Source organism: Equus asinus, unplaced genomic scaffold, assembly GCF_041296235.1.
Source record: "Equus asinus isolate D_3611 breed Donkey unplaced genomic scaffold, EquAss-T2T_v2 contig_800, whole genome shotgun sequence".
NCBI classification, from domain to species: domain Eukaryota; kingdom Metazoa; phylum Chordata; class Mammalia; order Perissodactyla; family Equidae; genus Equus; species Equus asinus.
In genome coordinates, this window is record NW_027225517.1 from 110957 (window position 1) to 130618 (window position 19662).

At 37.1% G+C, this 19662-nt stretch overlaps 2 pseudogenes; both read left to right on the forward strand.

The window, feature by feature from the left end:
* Positions 1–1088: 1088 nt before the first annotated feature.
* LOC106846476 (olfactory receptor 5A2-like) lies at positions 1089–7620 on the forward strand (annotated as a pseudogene).
* A 4781-nt stretch (positions 7621–12401) lies between these two features.
* On the forward strand, positions 12402–13249 carry LOC139044300 (olfactory receptor 5A2-like; annotated as a pseudogene).
* The last annotated feature ends 6413 nt before the right edge of the window (positions 13250–19662 follow it).

A 19662-nucleotide genomic window follows, 5' to 3' on the forward strand; every position in this document is an offset into this window, starting at 1 on the left:
CTCAATAAATCTTTTCGTTGCCATGATTGTTTATTATAATGATGATGGCAGTGATGATAAAGAATGGAATTTCCTGCTCTGTTCTCACCAAATTCTCCCTCCATTCAGTCTCATTGTAGACAGAACCACATCAAAGTGTGGGATGATAAATACGTAGTCTGTCTGTGACTAGTTCTCCTTCCATGTTGATGGCAAACAGCTTAATATTCTTTTCTAATTCATCTCTTCATTCCTTCAGAGTTATTCTCAAAAGAGTGCACTATGAAGCAATGACTGATCTGATTTTGGGAATTTCTGGGAATTTCTACATTCCTTCTCAGGCTATATCCTTACGCTTCTATGGGGATTTTCTCTTTCATATATTTTTGAAACTAGGAGGCTGGGAAATGGCTGGGGAGAAGGAAGATATTCTCCATGGCTAATGGTGACAAATCTTTTGTAGTTCATAGACAGGGATTATTCCATTAATGTCACAGCCTTTCTCCAGGGAAATTTCTAAGACTTTTAGTTTTACCCATACACAATTCCCAGGTTAATTTTCACACTTATTTTCTACTTTCATGGCTTCCAAGGATATTTTTTTTAGTTTGAGTTCATCTGAATGAAAAAGTGTTTGTGTTGGGAGATGTTGTAACAACCATTTGAAGAGATGACAGCTATTGCATCTAGAAGAGGAGACACAATGCCTGATGCAAAAATATTGCTTTGGTTATTTACCCTTTGTCTTGAAGATTTAGTGATTGTCTTCCTTGGACTGGCCCCAATGAGAAAAAGAGAGAGAACTTCCAGAAATGCAGCCTCAGTTTCATAATCCCCATGTCCATTGCCTAAGCGTCTTAACACTTACATGAGTTCAAGTCACTCTATTTTGTAGGATAAATCTTGAATCTAGGAACCATGAATAGAATTGCGGGTGATTAAGAATCCAATAAGCCATTCGTGAAGGTGGAAAGCGGTTGCATTTTGCTGGGAAGAGGTCCCAAAGTTTACAAGAGATTTCAAAAGTATCACTGACCCAAAGAATATCATGGATCATGGCCTTAGATAATTTAACTCTTAAGTATCTCTGATACTTATAGGTGACAACAATGGCCACCACTAATGTCTCAGTATCTGGAGAGATTTCTCCTCTCACTGAGATGCCTCCAGAGCCCACCAGGTGAGTCTCTTTTCACCAAAGGTCTGTCACCCTTCTCTCTGGTGATTTTAGGTTGCTGAGAAGAGTGAGTTTGTGCATGGGCCCTTTAAGACCTGGGTCTTTTCAGCTTTCATCCAATAGCTTTTCTGGGGGTATTCCCTGCGGCAGTTAATATCTGGCAAAGCCAGATAGTAAGACCCTCATCTCAGTTGTGCTGAGTCTGAAGGATGCTTATAGCAGTATCAGGCCCCTGCTCCAGACATCACTCTTCCAGGGAGGGCTGCCTACCTTAGGGTGGCTTCTGCCTGGCTGGATGAGAAACTCTGCTGCTTCTGAAGGTGGCTTTTTTCCTCTCCAGCAGGAATTTCTGCCCCTTCTGCCTTAGTCAGGACTGTCCCTTGTTGTGAGGGTTCTTTTTATCCAGTTTTCAGTTTTCTATCCAGGGTAATTTTTCCAAAAATGATTGTAACCTGGTTCTGTCCATGGGAGGAGATGAGTTCAGAGTCTGCCTATGCCGCCATCTTGATGACATCTGCCCCTGATTCAGTCTTAATAGGACGTGTATTTTGAGTAAATCATTCATTTCTCCTAGATTATTCAATTTGTTGGCATATTATCCCTCATAGTAGTCTCTTATGATCTTATATATTTCTGTACTATCACTTGTGATGTCTCCTCTTTCATTTCTGGTTTCATTTAGTTGAGTCTTCTAACTTTTATTCTTAGTCTAGCTGAAGGTTTGTCAGTTTTGTTTATCTTTTCAAAAAACCCAGCTCTTTGTCGATTTTTTTCTATTGTTTTTCTGCTCTCCATTTCATTTATTTCTGCTCTGATCTTTGTTATTTCCTTCCTTCTACTCATTTTGAGCTTAATTTGTTCTTTTCTCCTTTGATTTCTGATTTGACTCATTTGTTGTTCAGGAGTGTGTTGTTTAGTTTCCACATATTTTTGGGTTTTCCAGCTTTCCTCTTGTGGATTTCTAGTTTCACCTATTTTGTCAAAACAGGTACTTTGTATTATTTTGATCTTAAATTTTGTAAGAATCTTCTGTGTCCTGTTGTATAATCTATCCTGGAAATTTTTGTTTACTCTTGAGGAGAATGTGTATTCTACTGCTATTGAAGGCAGTGTTCCATAAATGTCTGTTAGGTCCATTTGGTCTAATGTATGTTTCAAGTCCAACATTTCCTTGTTAATTTTCTGTCTGGATGATATATCCATTGCTGAAAGTGGACTATTAAAGTCCTTACGGTTATTGTATTGTTACCTATTTCTCCCTTCAGATCTGTGAGTATTTGCTTAATATATTTATGTGCTCTGATTTTTGGTGTTTTTATATTTACACTTATTATATCTTCTTATGAATTGACCCCATTATCATTATATAATGAACTTCTTTGTCTCCTATTTCCATATTTTGCTTAATGTCTATTTTGTCTGATATAAAATGTCTGCTTTGTTCTTGTTTCTACTTGCATGGAATATCTTTTCCATTCCTTTACTTTGAACTTATGTTCACTCTTGTAGGTGGCATATAGTTGGGTCTTGTTTTTCTATGCATCCCCAGTCCTCTGCCTTTTGTTGCTGAATTCAATCCATTTACATTTACAGTGATTACTCATTCACGAGAACTTTCTAATGCCATCTTATTCACTGCTTTCTGGTTGTCTTTTAATTCCCTTCTTTCTTTTTTCATCTGTTTCTGCCTACATTTGTACAATGGTGATTTTTTGAGGTGGTATGCTCTGTTTCCTCTTTCTTCCACTTTTTGAATCTACTCTCAATTTTTGCTTTGTGGTTACCATGAGGTTTGCATAAACATCTCATAGAGAAACAGTCCATTTTATGCTGATACCAGCTTAACTTCAATTGTCTACAAAAGCTGTCCCCTTTTGGGGCCAGCACCCTGGTATAGTGGTTAAGTTCATCATGCTCTGCCTCAGTGCCCTGAATGTCGGGCAGAATGTAGGAATATTGGCATAGATATTACCTTAGGGCTAATCTTCCTCAAACAACAAAAGAGGAAGATTGGCAACAGATGTTAGCTCAGGGTGAATCATCCTCATAAAAAAAACTGTACTGTTTTACTCTCATCTTTTATATTTTTATGTAATTTTTTACCTTTATATTGTATATTGTATATTCTTGAACAAATTATAGTAGCTATAATTATTTTTAATACTCTTCACTTTTCACTTTTATACTATAGTGAAGTGATTAACACACCATGCTATTACAGAATTAGGGGTTGTTATATGTAACTGTATATTTACCTTTATCACTCTTTTCTATACTTTCGTATGTTTTCATGTCCCTGATTAGTGTCTTTTTCTTTCAGCTTAAATAACTCCTTTTAGTATTTCCTGCCAGGCAGGTCTTGTGGTGATGAACAACCTCAGCTTTTGTGTTTCTAGGAAAGTCTTTATTTCTCTTTCATATTTGAAGTACAACTTTGTGAGAGAGAGTATTCTTGGCTGGCCATTTTATCCTTCAACAATGAACATGTCATTCACTCTCTCCTGGCTTGTAGAATGTCTGCTGAGAAAATTGCTGAAAGCTTAAAGGGGATTCATTTGTAGGATATAATCTTTTGACCTTGATTATTTCTAGTATTCTCATTTTCTTTGTTTTTGACATTTTTAATATAAAGTGTATGGAGAAGGTGCTTTGGCATGATATAATAGGATGATCTGTTAGCTTTATGAAGTTGGATGTTTAAATATCTCCTCAGGTTTTGGAAGTTCTCAGGATTATTCATTAAATACATTTTGCAGGGCTGGACCAGTAGCGCAGCAGTTAAGTGCCCACATTCCACTTCGGCAGCCCGGGGTTGGCCAGTTTGGATCCCCGGTGCGGACATGGCACCACTTGGCAAGCCACGCTGTGGTAGGCGTCCCACATATAAAGTAGAGGAAGATGGGTGTGGATGTTAGCTCAGGGCCAGGCTTCCTCAGCAAAAAGAGGAGGATTGACAGCAGTTAGCTCAGGGCTAATCTTCCTCAAAACAAATACATTTTGTTCCCCCTTCTCCATCTATTTTCCTTCTGAGCTTCAATTAACCCATAGATAATGTAGGTTATCTTTGTTCTTTTTCATTCTTTTTTCTTTGGTTGGCTCTCACTGGGTTATTTCAAACTTCCTGTCCTCTAGCTCACTCATCTGTCTTCCATTGGCTCTACTCTACTGAGGATGCTCTCTATTGCATTGTTCATTTCATTCATTGAATTCTTTAGCTCTGGAATTTCTATTTGGTTCTTTTCTATAATTTCTATCTCTTTGGTAAATATCTCGTTGTGTTCTTTTTTCCCTGATCTCATTGAATTTTTTTTCTGACTTTTCTTGTAGTTCATTAAGTGTTTTTGAAATGGCTGTTTTAAACTCTTTATCGGCTAGATCACATAATTCTTTGCCTTTCAACTTGGTTCTTGGAGAATTCTTGTTATTTTTAGGTGAGGAATGTTTTCTTAATATTTGATGTTTCTTACAGGTTTGTATTGCTGCTTCAGCATTTGAAGAGACAGACATCTCCTTAAACCTTTACTAGTTCCCTTTAGATGGAGTATACTATTGTTAGTAGGGTTATAGCTGGGAATGTCTCTGCCTTTATGTGGGTACACATACTCAACTCTTCTTGCTCTCTCTTCTGGCAGTATTCGTAAGCTATTGCATTTTCTCTGGTTCTTACCAGAAACCAGATCTGCTAGCTAAAATGTCTTTTCCTTTTTCCAGAATGCGGCACTACAGCTCATGTTTGTGATTTCTCCCTTGCCCACAGATCCTGGTCTGTTTTGCTCAGAGCACTCAGTTTACCAGATTTACTCTCACTGTGCCCTCAGACAAGTACCAAGGATCCAGCTTCAGAGTGTGGAGAGGTGTGGTTTTAGTACTCCTAGAGGCATACGAGTAAACTTTCTGCTGAAATCCTGAGTGCAGACAGCAGGAACTATGACCCTTCAATACCCCTTGCTGTTCAGCATGTATTACCTGGCTGAGTAGTCTAGATATGATTTTGGGAATTGCACCCTTCTACCTACTTCTCTGGCTATAGCTTTATGCTTCTAAAGGGATTTTCCATTTTTATTCTTTCTTTTGGACCTAGGAGGCTAGAAATGGTTGAGGAAAAGGAAGACACTCTGGAGGGCTAATGCTGACAAATATTTGTAGTTCATAGACACAGTTTATTTCAGTAATGTCACAGCCTTTCTCTGGGAAATCTCCAAGACTTCACTTTTATTCATATAGACAACTCCTAGACTACATTTGGCATTTAGTTTCTACCTTTCATAGCATTTCATGATTTACTTTCTTATTTGAGTTCATCTGAACAAAATGTTTTTGTGTTGGGAGATGATCTAATGACCACCTGAAGAGGTGACAGCTTTAGTATCTTACAGATGTCATACAGTGCCAGATGCAAAATATTATTTTGGTTATTTATGATTTGTCCTGAATACTTAGTGTTTTCCTTCCCTAGACTAGCTCCAGTGATAAAAAGAGAAAGAACTTCCAGAAATCTTGCCTCAGCTTTCTAATCTCCATGTGCATTGCCTAAACATCCTAACCCTTACTTGATTTCAAGTCACTCCACTTTATAGGAGAATTCTTTAGCCTAGGAACTATGAATAGAATTGACAGTGATTGAGAATCCGATAAAACCATATAGAAAGGCGGTAAGTGGTTCCAGTTTCCTTGGTAGAAGGTCCAGAGTTTCCAAAAGATTTCTAAAGTATCATTGACACAAATAAGATCAAGGATCATTGTCCTAGAAAATTTAACTCGTAAGAATATCTGATTTGAGGAAATAAGAATCTGCACCTGGGGCCAGCCTGGTGGCGCAGTGGTTAAGTTCACACGTTCTGCTCCTCGGTGGCCCGGCGTTCGCCAGCTCAATCCCGGGTGTGGACATGGCACCACTTGGCAAAAGCCATGCTGTGGTAGGCGTCCCATGTATAGAGGAAGATGGGCATGGGTGTTAGCTAAGGGCCAGTTTTCTTCAGCAAAAAGAGGAGGATTGGCGGTAGTTAGCTCAGGGCTAATCTTCCTCAAAAAAAAAAGAATCTTCCCTTTTAACGAAGAGAGCATAATGGTTATTACAACCCTGTCTTTTCTAACTTCTCAGGAGCCTTCCTAGTGTCATTAACTTGGGTAAGTCATATCCATTTCCAAGCTGCTCTGGGTGTGTAACTCTTCCCATGATCCCATTACATTGCTCCTATATTTATCCAGGGTTTATGAAAGTAGAAAGAGAGTTACAGAATTGTCCACCTTCCCTCATTAGAGATTAATGGAATATTAGTTCCCAAGGAGATTTCAAAGAGTACCTACTTCACCAATCTCATCTTGCATATGAGGTCCAGCATGATTTGGGGACTTCCTCAAGCACTGAATTTATATCAGAGCCAAACCTTAGAAGAATCATTCTTTTTCACCATATTGAGAAATGGCACTATTTTCCTAATGTAGTCTATTTCCAATTCTCATATATGTGTAAACTCTGGAATGGGAAAACAGGAAATTAAGATATTTTAGGGGATAATGTACTAATGATGCCTATTGCTCATTCTGTTTCCAAAGAGAATGGCAATATTAATCATAGAGGATTTTTTCAGTTAAGGTTGCTGATTGTACATGAGAAACATTGATTACCCTCTTTCCAGTCTTCTTGGGGATCTACCTTGTGACCCTCCTCTGGAACCTGGGTCTCATCATCCTAATCAGGATGGACTCCCACCTGCGCACATCTATATACTTTATTCTCGGTTTCCTGTCATTTATAGATATCTGCTATTCTTCTTCCACCAAACCAAGGATGCTTTGAGACGTCTTAAAGGGTGAAAAAATGATTTCCTTCATTGTTTGTGCCACCCAGTATTTTACTGGGTGCTGGATATGTCTCACTGAGTCCTTCTCCTTAACCATGATGAGCTATGACAGATATGTTGCTATAAGTAGGCCTCTGCAGTACTCAGCCATCATCGCTCCTTACTTCTGTCAGAAGATGGTTGCTGGGGCCTATGGGAGTGGTTTCCTTGATAGTTTACTTCAAACAGTCACTTGCTTTCTTCTCTAATACTGTGGGTCCACTATCATTCTAGATTTCTTCTGTGACACAGCCCAGATTATTACCTTGTCTTGTTCCAATTCCTTCCTCGGCCACTTGATTCTTTTTCTGATATGTGTTTTTGTTAGGTTTTTATTTCCTAGTTATCATCTTATTGTAGGTTTTTATAGTAGCTTCCATCCTGAAAATATCTTCTGTCAAAGGTAATGCCATGACCTTCAATACCCATGCCTCCCACCTGGCAGTTATGAGACTATTCTAAGACACAAGCCTCTCTGTATATCTACTTCCAAACTCTGGCCACTACAACAAGAAGGACAAGGTGCTGTCAGTGTTCTGTGTTATCTTTATCCCCATGTTAAATCTTCTTATCAATAATCTGAGGAACAAGGAGGACAAAGAGGCCCTCAGAGAGTGTTAAAGTGGCTAACATATTTACCTGACTAGGAATAATATTTGTGCAGCTGTTATTTCCTCTTAAGGAAGACAAGGTAAGAAGATGCAAGTGGCCTTTTGTAGGTCATAAGATAGCTAGGTAGAGAGCAGGGGTTAAAACCTGCATCCTTGATTCCTGGTGTCGTAATGTTTAGCTGCCACAACCAAGTTATCTGTCTAAAACAGTGTCATCACCATTGAATTTAGTTTAAAAACCCTGTGTCTTTGATTACACTCAGGTAGATAAAACTCTACGTTTTGAGAACAGAGGTTCTGATGGATGTTATACGTAGGGAAATGACAAGAATCTTGGAAGCCACACAGATGATTCTTTCTTCACTTATTCTATTTTTTAAAGTTTATTTTTAATTGATATGCATTTATTTATATTTCAGCAAGGATAGAATAAAATAGTCATTAAAATTTTACATGTGAAAATTGAAAATAATTTTTTGAAATTATTTTATTGCTAGTATTTCCAGCAGTGGGGGCAACATCAAAGGTGTGAATATCCCAGGCAGAAGTGGGATGCCCTGAATAGAGGTTTCAGAGGACACCACCAGCACACACACCAGCACTGGCAATGAGAGCCTGCGGCCCTAGCCACATAGGAAATCAGACCATAGCTGCCTCACAGGGAGGCATGTGATGATTGATTCAGATCAGGGATTTAAGAAGATGTATGTATGTATTTATCTAAAGTGAAAGTGCTTTGTAAACAGGGAAGTGCCCACATATCTAATTTGTTGTTATCAAGCTATATTACCAGTCAGCTTTGTCATCTTTGACAATTATTTTAGCCCCACTGGCTTCAAGTTCCTCGTCTTAAAAATAATCTCTAGCTCCTTTCCAGCTCAAATGACTCCAAGTTTATAAAAGGAAAAGATATAATCATGAGATTATAATGGGACCATGGGGAAGTGGGAAATTGAATAAGAAAGGACATGGTAAAGTCGGGTGTGAAATTAGCAGGGAAAATACTCCATGACAACAATGACTACAGAACCTGGAGAATTTTCTTCCTCTAATTGTCCTTTATCCTTCCACCTCTGCCTTAACAACACATTTAAGAGGATCCTCAGTTGTGGGTATCTGTCTGGGTGTGAGTGGACAGACAACTTCATGGCCAAAAGCATCCTTCTTGGAGTGTAAAAGGAAGACTTGGAAAAATCCTCTGAAAAAGAATTAAGAAATTTCAATCTTTGGCAAGAAGTATTTATCCCTGAAGGGTCTGAGCAAAGGATAGGGCAAGATTTATAGAAAACAGTGGTCTGTGCTTTCTCAATATCCATGTGATTCTTCCAATAGGCCCTAAGTGGAGCAAAGTTTATGGTCTTCAGTATTTACCACTCTTTAACTCTTCCCTCTTTCTCACTTCCATTCCCTCCACTTAGGGCTCTTCCTCAGATTCTCTTTATCCTCACTCAAATTCTCTGACCTTCAGTGAAAAGAATAATCTCTAATCTAAAATGTCAGTAATTACTGTGGGATGAAGGGCAGACGTTGAGTTCTAGTTCTGCAATTTCTTAAAGATGTGTTTTTGAACTCTGTTAAATTCTGTTTTCACCTGTAAAATTGCAGAGTACAAAAAGAACATATAAATTCAGTTAGCTAGGCTTCCACAAAGTCTCTCTCATTCATGGTTGTCTGCCAAAGTCAGCACTCTTCAGGCTTTACTTGACTGTGGCCAAGATAGGTTAGGAATATCTCTCTGGATCCTGCTGGCTCTGTAGCCTATACTGAGGTCTGTCTGCCTATTACTGTATGCATAGGTTGGCAAGATTCCTCCTGTGTCCCTTGGTGTATGATGCTGGATACCATAATTCACAAAGGTACTTTTGTTTGTGGATGGATACCCAATTCACTGTTACAATTCGTTGTTACAAAAACAGGGAATGTCTTTCTCTGCTAAAATGCTGGTGCCACTCCTTTTATTTGATCATTTTAATCTCATCTATCTACTTACGGAAATATGCTGTCTAGATATTATAATGATTGTTACCCCCAAAATAACAAGTCAAAATACTTCAAAGTATTTGACAGAAGTAACATAAATCATATCTAAAGGAATACATTTTAAATCCAAGCATCAATGATTCCCACAGATAAATTTCAAAGAAAAGTGAACCTAAGATATAAAAATCACTAAACATACAAATAAGCAGGGCACCTGAGGTAGAGTCAGCAATGACATCCAACTATAGAATGAGGCATGCAAAACTATGTATTTCTATTATTAGAAAATAATTTAAATAAGTACATTTCAAACGTTTAAATAAAAGATATTATGGAAAGTATGATGAAAGAATAAGAAGCTATCAAAGCTGACGATTTGGGGGCCGGCCTCATGTCCAAGTGGCTAAGTTCATGTGCTGTGCTTCGGTGGCCTGGGGTTTCACTGGTTTGGATCCTGGACGCAGACATGGCACTGCTCATCAGGCCATGCTGAGGCAGCATCCCACCTGGCACAACCAGAGGTACTCACAACTGGAATATTCAGCTATGTACTGGGGGGCTTTGGGGAGAAGAAGAAGAAAAAAAATAAAAAAAATAAGATTGGCAACAGATGTTACCTCAGGCGCCAATCTTTAAAAAAAAAAAAAAGCTGACCATTTGGGCAACGAAGAAAATGGTACCTCTAGAGAGAAAACAAAATATTATGGTTGAATTTTGAAGTTGAATGGATCACTTAAACAGGCAATTTGCACAACTTATGATAGAATGAATTTACTGGAAGAGAGATCTGTAAAAATTAAACAAAATACAGCAGAGAAATATAAATAATAGATGTTTCAGTAATGTGGAAAGTAGAGGAAGAAGTTTCGGCACACATCTAATTGAGTTTCCTGAAGGATATAATACAAATATAGAGGCAGTTTTCTGAGTATTATCTGTGTTTAGGAGACAGCATGTGAGGCTTAAGGTTACCATATTGAATGAATGGACATTAGAGGAAGCTGTGAATGTGTCCATGAGTAGAAGTAGAAGAACAGTATGTATTGTAGCTACCCTAATAACCTTTTTGTTATGACTGTTGGTTAAGATGGTGATGGTGATGATGAAGAAGAATGCAATTTTCTGCTGTATTCTCATGAAATTCTCCCTCCACTCATTATCCCTGTGGAAAGAACCACAACTATGTATGGGTTGGTAATTACATATTCTGCTATCATTTCTCCTTCCATGCTGAAGGAAAACATCTTGATTTTCTTTTCTATATAATCTCTTCTTTCCTTCAAATTTTTTTCTCAAAACAGTGCACCATGAAGCAATGATTGATGTGATTTTGAGAAATAAACCCTTCTATGTTACCCCTCAGGAAATAACTTTATGCTTCTATGGGCATTTTCTCTTTCATTAATTTTTGGAACTAGGAGGCTGGGAAATAATTGTGGAGAAGGAAGATATTCCCAGATGTCTAATGCTGACAAATATTTATAGTTCATAGACATAGCTTATTCTGTTAATGTCACAGCCTTTCTCCCGGGAAACCTCGAAGACTTCTAATTTCACCCATGTACACAACTTCCAGGAAATATTTAACATCTATTTTTGACCTTTCACAGCCTCCCATGGGTTTATCTCTATATTGAATTCATCTGAATTAAAATGTGCTGTGTTGCTAGATGTTCTAATAATTATCTGGAGAGACAACAGCTGTTGCGTCTTAAAGAGGGCACATAGTGCCTGATGCAAAAATATTCTTTTGGTTATTTAGCATTTGGCATGAAGTCTTAGTCCTTGCCTTCTCTGGACTGGCTCCAAAGAAGAAAAAGAGAAAGACTTTCAGAAATTTTGCCTCATTTTCCTAATGTCCGTATTCATTGCCTAAGCATCCTAACTCCTTTATGAGATCAAGCCACTCTACTTTGTAGGAGAAGTCTTCAACCTGGGAACCACGAATAGACTTGTGTTTGATTGAGAATCCAGTAAAACCATATGCGAAGGTGGTAAGTCATTGCAGTTTGCTGGGTAGGGGTTCCAGAATTTCCATCATTTTTGAAATTATCACTTGCCAAAATAAGATCAAGAATCACTGTCACAAGCAGTTTAACTCATAAATATCTCTGAGTTGAGGAAAGAAAAATCTGTACCTGTATGGATGGGGGCATATTGTCTCCTACAACCTGGTCTTATCTAACTTCTCAGGGGCCTTCCTAGAGTCATCAATTTAAGTCACATGGATTTCCAAGCTACTTCTTGGTGTGTGACTCTTACCACCAACTCATTACATTATTCTCAAATCTGTCCTGACTTTATGAAGGTAGAAAGGAAGTTACAGAATTGTCCAACTTCCCTGGTTACAGATTAATTGAATACTAGTTCCCAAGGGGATTATAAAAGAACTTGCTTCACCATCCTCATTTAACTATAAGGTTCAGCATGGACTTATTCAAGCACCGAATTAATTTCAGAGCTGTGCTGTATCAGAATCATTCTGTTTCACTCTATAGAGAGATGACAGCATTTTCCTAATTTAGTCAATTTCAAATTCTCATATATTTGTAAAATTGGAATGGGAAAACATGAAATTAAGACTTTAGGAGACGAGGTACTAATGATGTCCATTTACTCTCTTTTTTCCCCAAAGAGAATGGTAGTATTTATGCAAGAACATTTTTCAGTTAAGGTTGGTGATTCTAGGTAGAAGACACAGATTAAATCAACTTTGACGACTTAAGATGTATATTTAGTCAGATGCATGACTGCGAAGAAATGAAGAGTATAGATTTTTGTTTTTTGAGAATGAATCCATTTCCTTAGCAAATGTCACCAAGTAGGAAGACGGAAGGAAAGAGAAATCACACCTCTGTGGCTGCTTGTTCTCCTGGGACTCTCAGATGAAAAAGGCCTGCAGCTTACCCTCTTTCCAGTCTTCTTGGGGATCTACCTTGTGACCCTCCTCTGGAACCTGGGTCTCATCATCCTAATCAGGATGGACTCCCACCTGCGCACATCTATGTACTTTATTCTCGGTTTCCTGTCATTTATAGATATCTGCTATTCTTCTTCCACCAAACCAAGGATGCTTTGAGACGTCTTAAAGGGTGAAAAAATGATTTCCTTCATTGTTTGTGCCACCCAGTATTTTACTGGGTGCTGGATATGTCTCACTGAGTCCTTCTCCTTAACCATGATGACCTATGACAGATATGTTGCTATCAGTAGGCCTCTGCAGTACTCAGCTATCATAGATTCTGGCCTTTGTCAGAAGATGGTTCCTGGGGCCTATGGCAGTGCTTTCCCTAGTAGCTTAGTTCAAACAGTCCCTAGCTTTCATATCTACTACTGTGGACTCAATAAAATTCCACATTTCTTCTGTGATAGAGCTCAAATTATTTCCTTGCCTCACTCCAATCCTTTCATCATCCAAAAGACTGATATTCTGCTAGTTGTTTTACTGCCCTTGGTTCTTTTCTCTTTATCCTCTTAATCCATGGTTTCCACCCATTGCAGCTTCCATCCTGAAAATATCCTCCATAAAATCTATTGCCAAGGCCTTCAATACCTTTGCCTCCCATCTGGCAGGTGTAACAGTCTCCTACGGCACAGGCTTCTCTGTGTACCTGCATCCTAGCCCTAGACACTCTGAAAAGCAGGACAAGGTACTGTGAGTATTCTATCCTACCCTTATCCCCATGTCAAATCCTCTTATCTATAGTCTGAGTAGCAAGGAGATCAAAGCGGCTGTCAAGAGGATGGCAAAGAGGACAAAAAATTTACTTCACTAGGAACAATATTTGTGCAGGTATTATTTCCCCTATAATGAAGACAGGGTTTAGAATATTTAAGTGACCTTTTGTATGTCACAAGAATATCTATGTAAAAAGCAGAAATTAAAATCTGGTTTTCTTGATTCCTGGTGCCATTATGTTTAGCTACTATGACCATGTGATCTGTTTGAGGCAACATCATAAACACTGAATTCAGTTTACAAAGCCTTTTTCCATGATTAGACTCACTTAGATAAAACTCTCTGTTTTGTGAATACAGGTTTTGATAGATAGTATGTGTAGAGAAATGCCAAGAACATAAAAAGACACATAGGTGCTTCTTTTCTCTAGGATTTTTAAAATGTCTTTTATTTATTTTCAAATATTAAGCATTCATATATATTTGAATAAAAATAAAATGATGTGCAAAATTAAATATGTTAAATTGAAAATAATTTACTAATGTATACTTTATCGTCTTATTCATGAATAGAGAAAGTGAGAGAAAGAGAAAGAGTGTGTGACAGGGAGAGACACAAAAAGAGAGAGATAGAAACAAAAGTACAAAGACAGAAAGAGATAATGAGAATGAGAAAGGAAGTAGAGGAAAGGAGATGGGAGGGGAGGAGACAAGAGGCAAGGAGAGGGGAAAGACTGGTGTGGCATATTTAAAAATAACATTGTTATTTCCTCCAACTTACTCCTCGAGACTCCTTGTGTAGTGAATTGTGAAAAAGAGATGGGAAAACATAATGGTAGAAAGAAGGCACACTTTTGAGGTTAAGATTTGGGGAGATTCTCAGAGGCTGGAAAGAAATCAAAGTCATCAATTTCTGGGCATAGGTGGCCTGGGACATGCTCCATGGTAGCTTCCAAGAGACCTCAGAAATTAAGGCTGGTGTGATGTGTCTTGGGAGGCAGCGTCGGAAGCCCATAGATCTGAAAGTCCCAGGGATTACAAGGCCTTAAGTTTTACCAGGGTGCAGCAGAGCCAGCTAATGTCGGGGGGTACCATGGAAAGCCAGAGCACAACCAGGAGAATTTCAGGAAAATTTGAAAAGAGATATTTTTCAGGCAAGAGTTTATGGACTAATTTACTTACATATTACATTAGTGTTTATACAGCATTTTATACTTCATATAGTTACATTGCATAGGTGTGATTTGGCTCAATTACAATGAAAAGCTAGCAGATGAGAAATTGTCCCCGTTTTACAGGTAGAACCTTTAGGCATATTGACGTCTGCTATATTCTTCCCAGCATAGCAACAATCCATCTTGAGTTTCACAAAGCATGATTTGTGGAACACAGATGGGTTATTACTGACCAGAGACATGACTACCATTGCTTGCCAGTGGTATGCAGATTCTATACAGTTTTTTATCAGGGGGAACATATGACTCCAAACCAAATAGAAAGTGTTAAATCAAATTAACTCATTGCCACATCCATGCCTTTCTCTCTAAAATTAAAATTGCCTGAAGTAGATCAAACCGTGATTGGGACCTTCCTAAAGCATTGCTGTATCCCTAGTAATGGCAGGGTAGATGTTTCCATCTTAAAAAAAATACAAAAAACAAGAAAAAAAAAGTTTTCAGGAATCAACTTAAGTAGATATTTTTAATAAAGGATTAGTAATGCAGCATAATATGTTGGAAAGAACTCCAATTCAGAACACATAAATTAAATCTACTGTTAATAGAAGGCATTCTCTGTACTTCACACTCTTATAAGAGCTTTGTAATCATTATATAATTCGATTCACTGTATGAAAATCTATCTGTGAAACAACTACTACTGTCGACACCACTTTAAAGGTGATAACAAAGAGATTTAAAGAGTTTAATTTGCTCAAGTTCACACAAACAGCATTTGGAAACCTGGAATTCTACCCATACTGGCTAATACCAATGCCCATGGTATTAACTACAATGATACGTGGCTGTGCCATAAATTAGTTTTATTGGATTCTTATTGCTTCAATTTCCTCACTTATGCACATGGAATCATGCCATGTTGACCTCATAGGATTGCTGTGATAATTGATTCAGGTCAGGTGGTTGAGGAAATGTATGTATCTAAAATAGAAGTGGTTTGTAAACAGGGAAGGGTCCACATATCTAATTTATTGCTATCATGCCATATTAGCACCCAGGTGTGTCATATTGGGCAAATCTCTTAGCTTCACTGGCTTTGGGTAGTCACCTGGAAGTTGATGTTATTGGACTAGATGATCTCTAGGTCCATTGCTGTTCAAATGACTCCAAGTTTTATAAAAGAAAAGCTGTAATTACGAGATCATGATTTTTTGAGGAATCTACATACTTTTTTCCATAGTGGCTGCACCAGTTTGCACTCTCACCAGCAATGTTTGAGAGTTTCCTTTTCTCCAAATCCTCTCCAACACTTGCTATTTCCTGTCTTGTTAAATATAGCCATTCTGACAGGTATGAGGTGATACCTTGTTGTAGTTTTGATTTGTATTTCCCTGATAATTAGTGATGTTGAATATCTTTTCATGTGCCTGTTGGCTATCTGTATAACTTATTTGCAGAAATGTCTGTTCAGATTTTTTGCCCATTTTTTAATTGGGTTGTTGGATTTTTTTGTTGTTGAGATGCATGAGTTCTTTATATATTTTGGATATTAACCCCTTATCAGATATATGGCTTGCAAACATATTCTCCCAATTATTAGGTTGTCTTTTCATCTTGTTGATGATTTCTTCTGCTGTGCAGAAGCTTTTTAGTTTGATGTAGTCCCATCTGTTTATTGTTTCCCTTGCCTGGTAAGACATGGTACTTGAAAATATGCTGCTAAGACCAATGTCAAAGAGTGTATTGCCTATCTTTTATTCTAGAAGTTTAATGGTTCCAGATCTTACATTCAAATCTTTAATCCATTTAGAGTTAATTTTTGTGTATGGTGTAAGATAGTGGTCTATTTTCATTCTTTTGCATGTGGCTGTCCAGTTTTCCAAACACCACTTATTGAAGAGACTTTCCTTTCTCCATTGTATGTTTTTGGTCCCCTTGTGAAAAATTAGCTGCTCATAGGGGCCAGCCCGTAGACGTGTGGGTTTATTTCTGAGTTCTCGATTCTGTTGCATTGATGTGTGTGTCTGTTTTTGTGCCAGTACCATGCTGTTTTGGTTACTATAGCTTTGTAGCATATTTTGAAAACAGAGAGTGTGATACTTCCAGGTTTTTTCCTTTTTCTCAGGATTCCTCTGGCTGTTTGGAGTCTTTTTTGTTCCATATAAATTTCAGGATTCTTTGTTCTTTTTCTGTTTAAAATGTCTTTGGAACTTTGATAGGAATTGCATTGATCTGTATACTGCTTTAGGAAGTATAGACATTTTAACTACATTAATTCTTCCAATCCAAGAGCATGGAATATCTTTCCATTTCTTTGTGTCCTATTTCTTTCAACAATATTTTATAGTTTTCAGTCTACAAGTCTTTCACCTCTTTGGTTAAGTTTATTCCTAGGTATTTTATTCTTTTTGTTGCACTTGTAAATGGGATTGCATTCTTAATTTCTCTTTATGCTACTTGGTTGTTAATGTATAGAAACCCAACTGATTTTTGTATGTTGATTTTGTATTCTGCAACTTTAGTGTATTCATTTATTGTTTCTAAAGTTTTTTGTGCAATTATTTAGGGTTTTCTATATATAAAATAATGTCATGTGAAAATAGTGACAGTTTCACTTCTTTCTTTCCAATTTGCATCCATTTTATTTCTGTTTCTTGCCTGATTGCACTGGCTAGAACTTCAACTGCTATGTTAAATGAAAGTGGCAAAAGTGGGCATCCTTCTCTGGTTCCTGTTCTTAGAGGAATAGTTTTCAGTTTTTCTGCATTGAGAATTATATTAGCTGTGAGATTTTCATATATGGCCTTTATGATGTTGAGATACTTTCCTTCTATACCCATTTTATTTAGAATTTTTATCATAAATAGATGCTGTATCTTGTCAAATCCTTTCTCTGTACCTATTGAGATAATCATATGGTTTTTATTCTTCCTTTTGTCTATATGGTGTATCACATTGATTGATTTGTGGAGGTTGAACCATCCCTGCATCCCTGGAATAAATCCCACTTGGTCTTTTTGATGAATTGTATTCAATTTGCTGGCATTTTATTGAATATTTTTGCATCAATATTCATCAGTGATACTGGCCTGTAATTTTGCTTTTCCGTGTTGTCCTTGTCTTGTTTTGTTATCAGGATAATATTGGCTTCCAGAATGAGTTAGGAAGCTTTCATTCCTCTTGACTTTTTTGGAAGAGTTTGAGAAGACTAGGTATTAAATCTTCATTGAGTGGTCAAATTCACTAGGGAAGCCATATAGTCTTGGTCTTTTGTTTTTGGGGAGGTTTTTGATTACTGTTTTGATCTCCTTACTGGTGATTAGTCTATTCAAATTTCTATTTTTTCTTGATTACATTTTGGAAGGTTGTATGATTCTGAGAATTTGTCCATTTCTTCTAGATTATCCAATTTATTGGCATATAGCTTTTCATAGTATTCTCTTATAATCTTTTGTATTTCTGAGGTGTCCATTGCAATTTCTCCTCTTTTACTTCTGATTTTTTTTATTTGAGCCTTCTGTCTTTTTTATCTTGTTGAGTCTTTCTAAAGTTTTGTCCATTTTATTTATCTTTTCAAAGAAACAGCTCTTGGTTACATCAGTTTTTTCTATTGTTTTTGTTGTCTCTATTTGATTTGTTTCTGCTGTGATTTTCATTCTTTCCTTTCTTCTGCTGATTTGGGGCTTGGTTCATTCTTCTTTTTGCAGTTCCTTTAAGTATACTGTTAGATTGTTTATTTGAGATTCTTCTTGTTTGTTGAGGTAGGCCTGTATTGTTGTAAACTTCCCTGTTAGAACCACTTTTGCTGTATCCCATGAATTTTGGCATGTCCTATTTTCATTTTCATTTCTCTCCAGGTATTTTTTGATCTCTCCTTTGATTTCTTCATTGACCTAATCATTGTTCAGTAACCTTTTGTTTAATCTCCACATATTTGTGGCTCTTCCGATTTGCATTCTGTAGTTGATTTCTAGTTTCATACAATTGTGGCCAGAGAAGATGCTTTGTGTAATTTCGGTCTTCTTAAATTTATTGAGACTTGTTTTGTGGCTTAATATGTGATCTACCCAGGAGAATGTTTCATGTGCATTTGAGAAGAATGTGTATTCTGCAGCTTTTGTTTGGAATGTTCTATATATATCTACTAAGTCCATCTGGTCTAACATGTCATTTAAGGCTAATGTTTCCTTATTGATCTTCTGTTTGGATGATATACCCATTGGTGGAGTGTTAAGTGGAGTGTTACAGTCCCTTGCTATTATTATGTTATTGCCTATTTCTCCTTTTATGTCTGTTAATAATGGCTTTATGTATTTAGGTGTTTCGATGTTGGGTGAATAGATAATTAGAAGTGTTATATCATCTTATTGGATTGTTCCTTTTGTGATTATGCAGTGCCCTTCTTTGCCTCTTGTTAAGAGTTTTGTTTTACAGTCCATTTTTTTCTGATACAAATATTTCTACCACAGCCTTCTTTTCATTGTCATTGCATGGAGATTCTTTTTCCATCCTTTCACTTTCAGCTTGTGAGTGTCTTTAGGTCTGAAGTGTGTCTCTTGTGTGTAGCATATATATAGATCTTCTTTTTTTTGTTCAGTTGGCCACCTTATGCCTTTTTATTAGAACATTTAGCTTATGAATATTTAATGTATCTATTGATAAGAGTGTACTTATTGCCATTTTCTAACTTTTTTTCTGAATGTTTTAATTGTTTGTCTCTGTTCCTTTCTTCTTCTCTTGAATCTTCCCCTGTGGTTCAATGTCTTTCTTGAGCATTATGTTTCAGTTCCTTTCTCTCTTTTTTGTGTATTTATTATAGGTTTCTGGTTTGTGATTATGATGAGGTTCACATACAGTAACCTATGTAAATAGCAATCTATATTAAGTTGATGAACCCTTTAGTTTGACCTCTTGCTGAAAATGCTACTCTTTTCTTCCTCTCTTCCCATATTTTATGTTTTTGACATCCTAATCTCTTTTCTTTTTGCATGTGTATCTGTTACCCTCATCATGGAAATAGATAACTGTAGTACTTTTGTCTTATGTCCTTTTCATTGATCTGCTATCTCTATTGTATATTTGCCATTACAAGTGATTTGACTCCTGTAAAATTTCTGCTGAGAAGTAAGCCAATAGTCTTATGTGGTTTCCTTTGTATGTAACTTGTTGTCTTTCTCTTGCAGCTTTTAGGACTGTCTCTTTATCTTTAATTCTTA